Below are 14244 nucleotides of genomic sequence, written 5' to 3' on the forward strand. Positions count from 1 at the left end.
ACTACATCATCTCAGTAGGTTTTATTGCCTATTGAAGCATTACCGTCTTTATAATCCTATTGACCGCCGGTATAAACATGATCTCCGGTGACTTGTGGGCGGAGGTCCGAGGACATATGATGGTCAGTCAGGCCATAAACATAAACTCGTTGGTTTAACAACAGCAATTAAAGAGATTTTCTTGTGCGTTACTTCTTGGACAGAGGATTCCTTATTTTATGACAGTGCAGTGTTCGATGCTGGTTAAGAAGATAAAATATCGTCATATGGCACTGCACCTGTTGGGGTTGGGGGAGCGTAATGATTTATTTATTAGAAGTGGTGGATTTTCCATAGTGTATTTCTTCTTAAAGTGAATTTGTAAATAATATTATGACCACCACACTTGTGTGGTATTTAAAATTATTAATGTAGCATGAATTGTTGAGCTGACATACTTTTAAACGTGTTTGCCAATATTGGGATGGTAAAACTTTTTACCATAAGTGACATCACTATGTTTTCTGTAGTATTTATACAGCTACGGTAGATTATATTTTACTTTATGGTAACTAATATTTATTCCATTGTTCATTAAAGTCGCAATTTTGTATGAGTAAAAGCGAACTTACTATTTAAAGTGCAGTATTTCTTCCATTATCTTACTGTTTTTGATTATTTATAATTAGCTTATTTCTGTTAACTTGAATAGATTTTAGAACATTTTTGGTTTTAAAATAAGTCTTCAAAAAATATCATATTTATTTCTTTACTAGACTTTAAGGAAAGTTGATTACAAAAGATGATTACTACTTGATTATTCTTAAATATTCCACGTGCCCACTCTTATATTTTCAAATATTGAATTCAAAATATATAAACGTTACAACAAATTAACTCATCTCTAGTTGTGTCAAATGTACAGTATCATGTTGAGTATTCGACTATCGGTATACAAAAGTATACTGTACACCAAAGTGGCTTCTTTCTCCTCTAACTTTAAGTCTCCTCTTATATCTCAAGTGGAAAAGTCGGCTTGTCTTTTGAACAGACACAAAGCAAGATCTTTATTTCCCAATGGTAGGTTTCCATTATACTCCGCGCGCCGTTTGGACGGCTCGCCATTACCAAATTGCCTCCCTCAAATTTGAATCGGTTTGCGCCCATCTTCAATGTTAGAAGTTTCGAGTTTACTGTTAAAGCCCCCATTAGAGAATTGGACTCTGTTCCCCATGGGGTGTACTTTTAGCCAATCTATTTCAGTGTTCAAAGTGCTTTGGAGTTTCTTACTTTGAAGAGTAACTTATAGTTGGTAACAACTATATGTTTTAGTGAGCAAATTGCGGACTAATAATGGTGGCTAAGGCTCTAATTCTGTCTACCGATAATGGCTTTTAGTTACGTAAAATGATGTAACTACCTGTAATATATTATATACTAAATACGAAAAATAGAATAAAAACTTTAAATAAATTGACCTGTATAATTGGTTCATTTGTATTGTTTGTTTTTTTTTGTTTTTTTTTTCGATTTCAGAAGTTAATTTGTGTCTTTGTTGTTGTTTTTTTACCATTCTCCTTTCTACTTTCTTCTTTGTTTCTTTCTCTCTAGTTTTTTTACCTTCCCAAGCTTCAAAGTGATTGGAGACATGATAAAATGTTTTTTTTTATAGAAAAGATAAAAACTCTCTTAGGACTAAGAGTTGGGCGTAAATGTCGCAACTAGTTGTAGTTATTATGAGTTATAATCACTTTGATTATAGTTGCATTGTAAGACAATCATACTAATGCTGCTTTATCAATACAAACTGTAACACTGAATTCTACCCACGTAGTATATTAGTGTTCTCTACTGCATAGTACTTCTTAGTGCTACAAAATCCTTGCATGCTATTATACACATTCATATTTTAAGATTATTTTTTTCTATTATTAAATAACATGGCTAGGAAAATTATTATTTTACTCAAACTACTGAATTTAATGAAAAATAGATTGTTCTATGTTTTCATTGAGGTGTTTGGGAACCAAAAGAACCGTTAGTCAACTTGTTAATAGTAATGCGTTTGTATATTTAATAGCATTGATTAATCGTTGGTTATTCTATGGAAAGGTTGGAAATAGGTGGGATGACTTTCTTAAATATGATCAAAATGTGATAAAACGTGTGAAATGACATGTCTTCGAAAGCGTTCACGAATCAACCTTACCTAAACCCAGAAATTGATGTTTTGGGAAAGATTGTGTTCTTAAAAACTTGTTTTTGACACTTGATGGATCAGACCAAAACTTGCCGAAATCATCAACCTGTCTTTAAGAGACACACATATTAAACATTTTAACATCTTACTCCTATTTATTTTAGAGATATTCTAAATTTTAAAAATAGAATTTTGACTACCATGATATTCTTATGAAGGGTAAATTTGCCAAGATAACTTGTCACCTCGAGTTACACATACATACACCATCTGCATCTACATATGTATATCACCTCAAGGTACATGCTTACATACATAGCATGTTGTATATGTATATAACCTAAAGGTATACAAACAGTGGCTGTAGGCTAGCATTCGAAGGATTAACTCCTCTGATGTCCTCCTCCCACAACTAACCTCAAACACCTTAATCCTCTGGCTCTGCGGCTTCCAGCACTTCCACTAACACGGCTTGACCAAGTCTCATCCATCAATTAAACTCTGCCACTGTCCAGTATTGATTTGCTGCCTAGCAAGACTCAACTGTCCCGTAGATTAACCCTTGTAGATTCATCGTGCTTATTCCACTGGATTTGATAACATTTTTAAGGTTAGTTCTGTCCGGTTTGTTTGGAAAGAGTTCTTTTTGAATATATTTAAAATCAGTTTTAGTACCTTACCAACTTTAAAACTAGTTTGACTAAAAATTGTATATTTGCTAATTTCAGGTTGTCCTTTGGTATTTAACCAATGTAGAAAGTATGGATCGTAAAAGTCAACACTTATGTAAAAAAATATATGTAATGGAAATAATTTCACTAAAACTTCACATTATGATTGACTGGGTTGTGGCTACAGTGCTTGCCTTCAATCTGAACATTGAAAGCGGGTTCCATTGTAGACGAAATTTGAACCTTTGCCATTTTCCATTAATTAATTATGCTAACAAATGGTTCAAGTTGCTAGCAATAAGATTAATGTTTGGACCAATCCCTTACGTAAAAAAATTGCTGATACTGTAGCATCAAACATAGTAAATTATAAAAAAAACATACAAACACACGTTAATCCAGGCATATGGAACTAAAAGTCACAAAGTTAAAAAATAAACCGATATATTTGATTGATATTCTTAATACAAGAATACCATAATCACATAATGTTAAGGTCAGCAACTGTTATACTTTTACTGTTAATGTCTTTATGTAATAAAAATTGTTTTTTGTTTCAGGTATATTTTTGATTCTCAACTTTGGGTCCATAAGCAGTGGGGGTAAGCATTAAGAAATGTAGACAGTGATTTAGTTTTATTAGTTTAGTACTTTCATAATTGTTACTAGCTCGATGAACATTTTGGTACTGCTTAGTATTTTGGGTGCAAATTTTACCATGTCATCTTCGTTCCTTCATTATAAAGGATTACTACTTATTTTCACACAGCCAAAAACTGATCAAAAACAATATGTACATTTTATTAGCATACATATTTATACTGTAACTGAAAATCAGTCTTGACGACGCATCAACCGATTTTATGATTTTATTGTATTTACAGATCACATTCTCCTATACAAAAACTAGAAAAGCCCCAAAATTATCTTGTGATCGCGTCTTTAAAAATATAAGACTTGTAAAAAATTATATTTACAACACAGCTAGTTTGACAAATATCCAATTAACGATGAATCAATGCAACACGAGGCCAGACTGCAGCAAATACATCAGACACACAGTAGATAGCTTCAAGGGATAATCAGCTTACACACTGCAGCATGGTTAATCAGCCAGACCATAGGTAATCAGATCAGCTTCTGAGTACATAAGTCGAGATGACGAGATAAAGGCAGATTAGGCTTTACAACATTCAACCTGGCAAGTGAAAAATAGTACAAAGTAAAGAATAAAGTGATATAAATAACATTCAAGGATGGTGAGCAAACAGGTTGGAGGAGAGGGATACTTATTCCCATAACATTAGGAATGTAAAATTTCTAAATCAATTTGATTGTTCAATAATCGTATAGAAGACGTCTTAGAAGTGCAATACTATGCATTGTTGGCTTTTCATTAATGGTCCTGACTAAGAAAACAGCAGATTTTAGTTTGTAACAAAGCTACCAAAGTCATCACTTTTAACTCTACACACCTTGAGCTTTAGCTTTAAAAACGTACTCAAAGTATGACACTACCGTAATGAAGTGATATTTAATTGTATACAACTATAATCGGACACATATCAGCAATGGGGGAAATGTCATCTTCGGACTAACCGAACATTTACACCAGTTGCATTTTGTGATGGAAAACGCTGAATGGTTATAAGAGAAGGCTATCCTAATCCCTAAAACTTAGTGGAAATGTTGGGTATCTAAACCATACACACCGTAGTCCAAGATCAAAACCACTAGGCAATTAGGACATTCAAATTTCAACAAAACTAATCTTTTGTTGGTTGAATCTGAAGATTCCTAATCGACACTAGCCAAGCTAGAGTCATTTTAAAACTGAAGAATCGTGGGCCAATAAAAAAAATAAGTGGATCCTAAACTTTGAGTACGGTTAATGGTTAATTACGAGTTTTCACGCCAGTGCTTTCATGTTCCCTTTCTGGTATTTTGAATGATATAATCACAAACGTTTTAGGGATAGCGGCACCCTACTATTTTTGGTGTACTCGGAGGGAAACATTGCAACGCTTGCAACACACCCAAGCTTATACGTGCACAAAGCTTAATACGTTCGAAGGCCTAATAAATAGAAACACCCTGGACCTGTAATATGCAACTGTCACCATTATATTGATCGGTATCTCTGTAGGTGTAATTGCTGTATCGGATAACGGAAGTGCCTGAAGCCGCAGAGAGAGGTGGAATGGTGGGAGAGGCAGGGGGAGAGGATTGTGGTCTTCCTGTGGGATAGACAAAGTAAGGGGAGACACAAGGCACGGGATTCATCAGGTGATGTGTTCACACGAGTTGGTGCTACGATAATAAATCGTGTAGTTTTGTTAGTAGGGTATTTATACAAAAATATGGGATATTTTGATTAAGAAAGGGATAAACCCGTAGATTCAAATAACAAAAGAAATATTTTAAACAAAAAATGCTATTAAATTTGCATGTTTCTCTTAACAATCTAGAAACAAAAACCTATAAAGGGAGAAAGAGTGACTTTCTGGATGAGTTCGGGATTTTAAAGGGTAAAGGAAAATTTAACTTTACAACCTTACACCTTACCTTGAAAACCTTACAAAAACATTATTCTGGTAGTGGTTTTTAGATTACCTACTTTAAAGTGTGGCTGAGATTTTTGTTATAGCTTCCCCATAGTTTTTCAGGCTAAACTATTAGCGATTCCACCTTAATGAGTACGATAAACCGCACAAAGAATATAAAATGTTTACCGAACTTCTCCCGTGTCCCAAAACGCGAAAAGAACTATTGAGACAACATTAATTGTCTGGGTAGTCGAGCGATTATAGAGCTCGCCTTCAAATCTGAAGGTCACTGGTTAAACTCCAAACGAGATCGTTTCCAGATCCGGATGCGATTTGTCGTTGGGCTATGCTCGCTACCTAACAAAAAGGTCGACGGGTAATAGTAACAATACAAGGGTTTGGGCTGTCAAAACGTAAAAAGTTCCATTGGCGTAGAAAACACAAAAAAATAAAATTTAACTTAAAAAAAAATTATCTAAAACAATATATTCAAAGAATTTTGTGTTTAGTTTGAAATATAAGACATAAGATAAACAAATTATGGAATTTATTTATTGAGAATATAAACTCCATAGAAAGTGGTGTGTTTAAAATTATATTAGCTTGTATTAACATAGTTTTAGTTTGTTTTAATTTGCTACACCCTCCTGGTAAATGTTTTCTGAATCCCATCTCTTTTAAAAATGCTTGTCCTTGTTCTCAGCGAAATTGCAGTAACCCTAAATATAAACTCTTGCGAATGGACAATGCTAACGATTGTATAGCGTGTTCTATGTTTTCACACATAATTGAACCAACCTTCCCTAACTCTTGTAATATTTAAGAAATACCAACTACATTCACCACCAAAACCAAATTTTAAGACCCGATTCATCCTTTGAGCCAACTAATCAGCTGTTCAGTAATTAACCGCCCACGCTATCAAAGCGGGTAGTCAAAGGCCTTGAAAAAAGTGAGGAATAATTAAACTGACATCCCTTTCACGAGCAACGTTAATTAAAAGCAGGCGTGGACTAGATGGGATCTGGCGCTAGATGTGATCACTGATCAGCTGTGAGGCGTGAGGCGTGAGACGTCTAGACAAGATGGATGGTGTGAGTGCGTAAACAAAACTGACGAGAGTCGATGTCCGATTGTCCGGTGTCATTGACGAACGATCTCTTGACCCTTGCGAAGGTGTGACTCCTTTCACCACTCACTTCACGTATCTTTTACTAGGGTTGGTGAGCTGGTTGACATATTTTTACTGGTCCACATTGATTCCACATGCTGATGGGGCAGATTAAAAATGTATAATCTCCGTAGGACTTTTTGTAAGAGGGTCCTCTACTTAAAACGTATATTTTTAGGGCTTTCTCCAATAAATATACCTAATAAAGACCCAAAAATAATATATCCAATAAATATGTTTTTGTTGCTGTGTGGATTAGTCAGTCATGTTCCATAAAATATTTTTTTAAACTACTTAGCTCACTGTCCTCGCACAGGATAATGCAATTGTCATTTCTTTAGTAAAAGCCATTGCCATTAGGAATGCTACCAATGTGGCCACATATGGTGTCTTCTTATTATGCCTCTGATTGGCGTTTTTTGAGCTATATAAAATATAAGTTCTACAATTTCATGGCACAGTAGTTTTATTAGTTCGACAATCAAACCACGTGTACCGTGTATGTCAAATTCGTGCTGAACTCAAAAATGAAAAGGAAGCACTATACATTTAGAACCTAGATATATATTCCTTACTAGTAATGATCAAAGGTTTTTCGTCTCCGTCATGGCCTATGAAGTCAAAATTTGGTGTGCCTATCCTAATATTAAAATGAGTGTACCTTGATTTCTAACAAGAAAAACAAATCATTAGCAAGTTTTGCACTCCCATGGATAAAATACTCAAAACTATTGATGTTCTGCCCCTAAAACTAGCAATGCCACAATGTTCTGAAATCCTTCAAGTTTTTGCTCATATTTAAAGTCTTTCTAGTAAATTTACTAACAAATTCAATTTTAAGAATTTCTTTAAAATCACGGTTAATTTGTAAGGATTTTTAAGGTCTTGTAGTAAGTCTTGATGATTACCTTGTGGTCATAGCAAATTACTCTCTAACCTAAGCAGATTGAAAAGCGGCTCTTGTCATCCGAACTGAGCCTACCTGAGTCTGCCTAATCCTGTCTAATTGCTTAGCAAATCCTTGATAGGGCAGAGCAAGCCATTTTGTATCAACTTTGAGACCCACATACTACAACTGTATTTTAGGTGCTGTTCACTGAATATTGTCTATTGTCGTCTAACCTACATTGAAAGTCAAGGTTTATGTTATTTGTGTGTATTACTATTTCGCACAGTAGTTTTTTTAACCAATCACTCTCTAACATCTTGATAATTTTCATTTCGTTTTGGCTGACAGTTTATGAATTAAATTACTTTAGCATGTCATGGAGTATTATTATTATTGGTATTGATTTATTAATGTGTTAACTCATAATTCAATTTGTATTCAAGTATTTTTGTCATTGAAGTTTCCTTCATATCTAGCTATAAATGTTAGTGTACACCTTCTAATACGTAGTATACATTGTCTGAGTGTAGTGAAAAACATTAACGGTGGTAGGGGGCATAAACCAGTTAACCAAAAAAACTCATTAAGTGTAAACCCACATTTGAAATTAGATGCTCAAGACATCAAATGAAACGAGTTAGAGTTCCGTCACTACATCACAGGCCCGTCAAAATGACGTAGCAACACTGTCAGGTGTAAAAATGTAATATCACTCTCTCAACCTCTTAAAACCCAAATATGTTAAGTGGTTGAAAACAGAAATCTTAAAAAGGTGGCCAAACCACTCATCCCAAGACCGTCATTAACGTTGGCCGCTCCGGATGAGAGCGGAGCGAGAGAATGAGGAGCGGGGCGCGCCTCTCACGTCAATCATAGCAGCCCATTGTTTCAAATCACTTAAATCAGTGAAGTCCCGCCCAGGAAGTGAGCAAGGTAGACGTCGCGCATCGCAGCTACTACCACTGTCTCTACCGGCCATAACTTAGTGCATTACCATACAGGACACTAATGTGTGCGAATCTACCTTCCACTACCACACGACAGTCCTAGACTACAGCAAGGTAGACGTCGCGCATCGCAGCTACTACCACTGTCTCTACCGGCCATAACTTACTGCATTACCATACAGGACACTAATGTGTGCGAATCTACCTTCCACTACCACACGACAATCCTAGACTACAGCAAGGTAGACGTCGCGCATCGCAGCTACTACCACTGTCTCTACCGGCCATAACTTAGTGCATTACCATACAGGACACTAATGTGTGCGAATCTACCTTCCACTACCACACGACAATACTAGACTACAGCAAGGTAGACGTCACGCATCGCAGCTACTACCACTGTCTCTACCGGCCATAACTTAGTGCATTACCATACAGGACACTAATGTGTGCGAATCTACCTTCCACTACCACACGACAATCCTAGACTACAGCAAGGTAGACGTCACGCATCACAGCTACTACCACTGTCTCTACCGGCCATAACTTAGTGCATTACCATACAGGACACTAATGTGTGCGAATCTACCTTCCACTACCACACGACAATCCTAGACTACAGCAAGGTAGACGTCGCGCATCGCAGCTACTACCACTGTCTCTACTGGTCATAGCTTAGTGCATTACCATACAGGACACTAATGTGTGCGAATCTACCTTCCACTACCACACGACAATCCTAGACTACAGCAAGGTAGACGTCGCGCATCGCAGCTACTACCACTGTCTCTACCGGCCATAACTTACTGCATTACCATACAGGACACTAATGTGTGCGAATCTACCTTCCACTACCACACGACAATCCTAGACTACAGCAAGGTAGACGTCGCGCATCGCAGCTACTACCACTGTCTCTACCGGCCATAACTTAGTGCATTACCATACAGGACACTAATGTGTGCGAATCTACCTTCCACTACCACACGACAATACTAGACTACAGCAAGGTAGACGTCGCGCATCGCAGCTACTACCACTGTCTCTACCGGCCATAACTTAGTGCATTACCATACAGGACACTAATGTGTGCGAATCTACCTTAAACTACCACACGACAATACTAGACTACAGCAAGGTAGACGTCGCGCATCGCAGCTACTACCACTGTCTCTACCGGCCATAACTTAGTGCATTACCATACAGGACACTAATGTGTGCGAATCTACCTTCCACTACCACACGACAATCCTAGACTACAGCAAGGTAGACGTCAGGCATCGCAGCTACTACCACTGTCTCTACCGGCCATAACTTAGTGCATTACCATACAGGACACTAATGTGTGCGAATCTACCTTCCACTACCACACGACAATCCTAGACTACAGCAAGGTAGACGTCGCGCATCGCAGCTACTACCACTGTCTCTACCGGCCATAACTTAGTGCATTACCATACAGGACACTAATGTGTGCGAATCTACCTTCCACTACCACACGACAATCCTAGACTACAGCAAGGTAGACGTCACGAATCACAGCTACTACCACTGTCTCTACCGGCCATAACTTACTGCATTACCATACAGGACACTAATGTGTGCGAATCTACCTTCCACTACCACACGACAATCCTAGACTACAGCAAGGTAGACGTCACGAATCACAGCTACTACCACTGTCTCTACCGGCCATAACTTAGTGCATTACCATACAGGACACTAATGTGTGCGAATCTACCTTCCACTACCACACGACAATCCTAGACTACAGCAAGCTAGACGTCACGAATCACAGCTACTACCACTGTCTCTACCGGCCATAACTTAGTGCATTACCATACAGGACACTAATGTGTGCGAATCTACCTTCCACTACCACACGACAATCCTAGACTACAGCAAGGTAGACGTCACGAATCACAGCTACTACCACTGTCTCTACCGGCCATAACTTAGTGCATTACCATACAGGACACTAATGTGTGCGAATCTACCTTCCACTACCACACGACAATCCTAGACTACAGCAAGGTAGACGTCACGAATCACAGCTACTACCACTGTCTCTACCGGCCATAACTTAGTGCATTACCATACAGGACACTAATGTGTGCGAATCTACCTTCCACTACCACACGACAATCCTAGACTACAGCAAGGTAGATGTCACGAATCACAGCTACTACCACTGTCTTTACCGGCCATAACTTAGTGCATTACCATACAGGACACTAATGTGTGCGAATCTACCTTCCACTACCACGCGACAATCCTAGACTAGGCAAGGTATACCGTCGCGCATCGCAGCTACTACCACTGTCTCTACCGGCCATAACTTAGTGCATTACCATACAGGACACTAATGTGTGCGAATCTACCTTCCACTACCACACGACAATCCTAGACTACAGCAAGGTAGACGTCACGCATCACAGCTACTACCACTGTCTCTACCGGCCATAACTTAGTGCATTACCATACAGGACACTAATGTGTGCGAATCTACCTTCCACTACCACACGACAATCCTAGACTACAGCAAGGTAGACGTCACGAATCACAGCTACTACCACTGTCTCTACCGGCCATAACTTACTGCATTACCATACAGGACACTAATGTGTGCGAATCTACCTTCCACTACCACACGACAATCCTAGACTACAGCAAGGTAGACGTCACGAATCACAGCTACTACCACTGTCTCTACCGGCCATAACTTAGTGCATTACCATACAGGACACTAATGTGTGCGAATCTACCTTCCACTACCACACGACAATCCTAGACTACAGCAAGGTAGACGTCACGAATCACAGCTACTACCACTGTCTCTACCGGCCATAACTTAGTGCATTACCATACAGGACACTAATGTGTGCGAATCTACCTTCCACTACCACACGACAATCCTAGACTACAGCAAGGTAGACGTCACGAATCACAGCTACTACCACTGTCTCTACCGGCCATAACTTAGTGCATTACCATACAGGACACTAATGTGTGCGAATCTACCTTCCACTACCACACGACAATCCTAGACTACAGCAAGGTAGACGTCACGAATCACAGCTACTACCACTGTCTCTACCGGCCATAACTTAGTGCATTACCATACAGGACACTAATGTGTGCGAATCTACCTTCCACTACCACACGACAATCCTAGACTACAGCAAGGTAGATGTCACGAATCACAGCTACTACCACTGTCTTTACCGGCCATAACTTAGTGCATTACCATACAGGACACTAATGTGTGCGAATCTACCTTCCACTACCACGCGACAATCCTAGACTAGGCAAGGTATACCGTCGCGCATCGCAGCTACTACCACTGTCTCTACCTATCCTTACCTAACATAAACCAACCAATAAAATGACGGATTGTTGGACTTTTACTAAAACTTCTCAAACAATTTTTTAGTGGTTTGTCTGGGCCAATGTTGCCCACCAAAGTAGGCCTATACCAGAACAGAAGTAAAATTACAACGATACATGTTCATTAATTTAAAAATTGGGACCAGAAGGTGAACAAAGAAATGTCTACATGTTTATTTTTGTTGTAGTATGTTTCCATTTTTTTTTTTTTTTTTTTTTTTTTTTAAGATGAAGAATAATAAATTCTACTTTTTGCTGGATTGTTGCAGTTGAAGATCTGTGTTGTATCCGCAACCAAAAAATATAAACTGAGCTGGTAATTGCAGAAAAAAAAATAAATAAAGAAACTATGTTAGCACATATAATATAATACAGCACAGCATAATATTGATACAAATCATAGAGTTCTATTCAACATAGAGTTATTAACGTTGTGGCCCAATATCAGAATAGTTTTACAATTTGTAGTTATTTGATGACATACATCTCTGCAATGCCCGTAGTAGGATTTCTCCACGTAACCATCATCAGTCAAAACTACTTTGAAATCACCACAAATTACAATGTCAAGCTATTTAGTAAATTGTTATTACGCAATAACCCAAGACTTTCCCAGTAAATAAGGAAATAATCAAAGCTAAAAACCGACTAAGCAGCCTACCGCTGTGTTACTCTAATAGCTGGTCAGCAAATAGAATTACTTCATCTAATCGTTTAGCGTTTACACAATTTTTAATCTTGATCACCAAGTGTAAGTTGGAGGGACATTTTATGTTTGATAAACATATATGGTTTGTCAGCTATGCATTCATTATGTATACAAATATAAAAATTTGTCGTTGTTATGTGGGCTTAAATCCACATTTACAGTTTGATAAATTTAAGTTATAGTGGAAAATTCAACAACTTGTGGAATTTGAATAGATTATGCTTTTGTGGTGCAAAAGGCAAACTTATGAGCATTGTATCAAAAAGTTTTAAGTTTAATTAAATAATTGATCTCTTTTTTATTTCTTTGAATCACATTAAATCATAAAAAATTTATAACTTACTTATTGATTTAATAATGCACCCTTCGCTGTCCATTGATATATTTTGCTAAAAACAAAGGGATGATTCTTTTTATACAAGAGTTTAGATCTCATATAGACAAAATACTATTAGTAAATAGCTGTGATAAAAAGAACTAGACCAGAAATTAATCTAAAAATGTTGCTGAAAAGAAGGAAAAAGACGAGAAGTTGCTCTGCAAATAAAGAAGAATTAAAAGAGAATTAGTAGGATAAAGTATATGAAAATAACCAGTGAAAAACTTTGGAAGCAGTATAGCATAATTTAATGCGAAAATAAACCCATCCCCTTTTCAAAAAGTCGTAAATGTATTGTGTACGCTTGTTTGAAAGCTTGCAACTTAACTTGCATTTTCCTTTTATTCTCACTGAGCATTGTTTTATTGAACTTAATGGTAATAATCCATTCGCCCATTCCTCAGATCTGAAAGAGAATAAATTCAATTCAATTTAATACTATGTAAATGAAGAGTTAGGTGATTTAACTACAAGCTATTTATGAACTTCTATACCAATTCATACCAGTCTACAGTGCATAATTAAATTTACGCAATCGCAACCAGTCTCGAGATTCGGTGGTCTTTGATGATTCTGAATTAGCGAGTTACCTCATCCATTCGGTGGTCCAGCGGATCATCAGCTGTTTTACTGTCTTTGACTCTCACATCTGCTGGGCCTATCCCTCTCTCCCTCTCTCTAGAGAGCGGCCTCTCTGAGAGGTCTTCAGTGTGTGCGCCACTGTCGTGGACTCACGTGGTGTTCTCGTGCCGTGTCTTCGTGTGTGTTTTGCGTGTGAAATTTTTCGATTTAAAATTTCGTACTAAAGATTTTCATCGATTTATCAGTGTGGGTTTTGAAAGTGTTTGTGTTGTGTGTGTACTAACGGATATCTCGTAGGAAAGGTAAGAAAACTACATGCTGTTGATGTATTTTATATTTTTGTGAAGACCTGGAGTATTGTTTTCTATAAATTGGAGGATTTAAGGGAATAAGTGTGTACCGGAAAAATATATTTAAGTTTGATCGTACATTATTGAAAAACGCATTTAGTACGGGAGGACGCAGTACTAACGAATTCATAACGTCATCTGCAACACTCATATCACACAAATATTTTTTTTAATGATTTTTAGATAAAGTACACTTTGTAATTTAATACAAACAATTCTGTAAATCTATTTAAATTATATACATTCATCCATTATTTTATTGATTTCTAATAGGGAGGCATTTGTTGACATTCAAACACCTAAGCGTGTTTTGTTTTATCCAATTATAACTTGTATATTTATTGTTAAGGTCCTTTTATTTATAGAAAATAGTTAAAGAATAATAATGTTGTGAAACCCTTTTGTTGTATGTGTAACTCTAAAACAGTTTTATC

General features: G+C 37.3%; 1 protein-coding gene across 4 annotated transcripts in view; it reads left to right on the forward strand.

Annotated features, from left to right (window-relative positions):
• Positions 1 to 14244, forward strand: part of LOC128994805 (discoidin domain-containing receptor 2-like) — a 299337-nt gene that overhangs the window by 228407 nt on the left and 56686 nt on the right. Inside the window, exon 1 of one of the 4 annotated variants that reach the window (XM_054419594.1) lies at positions 13653 to 13762. The exons of the other annotated variants lie outside the window; for them this stretch is intronic. The gene's annotated coding sequence lies outside the window, so the exon portion shown is untranslated. Of the gene's footprint in view, positions 1 to 13652; positions 13763 to 14244 lie in introns of those variants that run through there. 4 annotated transcript variants of the gene reach the window in all.

Source organism: Macrosteles quadrilineatus, unplaced genomic scaffold (genome assembly GCF_028750875.1).
Source record: "Macrosteles quadrilineatus isolate MER2022 unplaced genomic scaffold, UCM_ALF_1.0 Scaffold_5__1_contigs__length_97177068, whole genome shotgun sequence".
NCBI lineage: Eukaryota > Metazoa > Arthropoda > Insecta > Hemiptera > Cicadellidae > Macrosteles > Macrosteles quadrilineatus.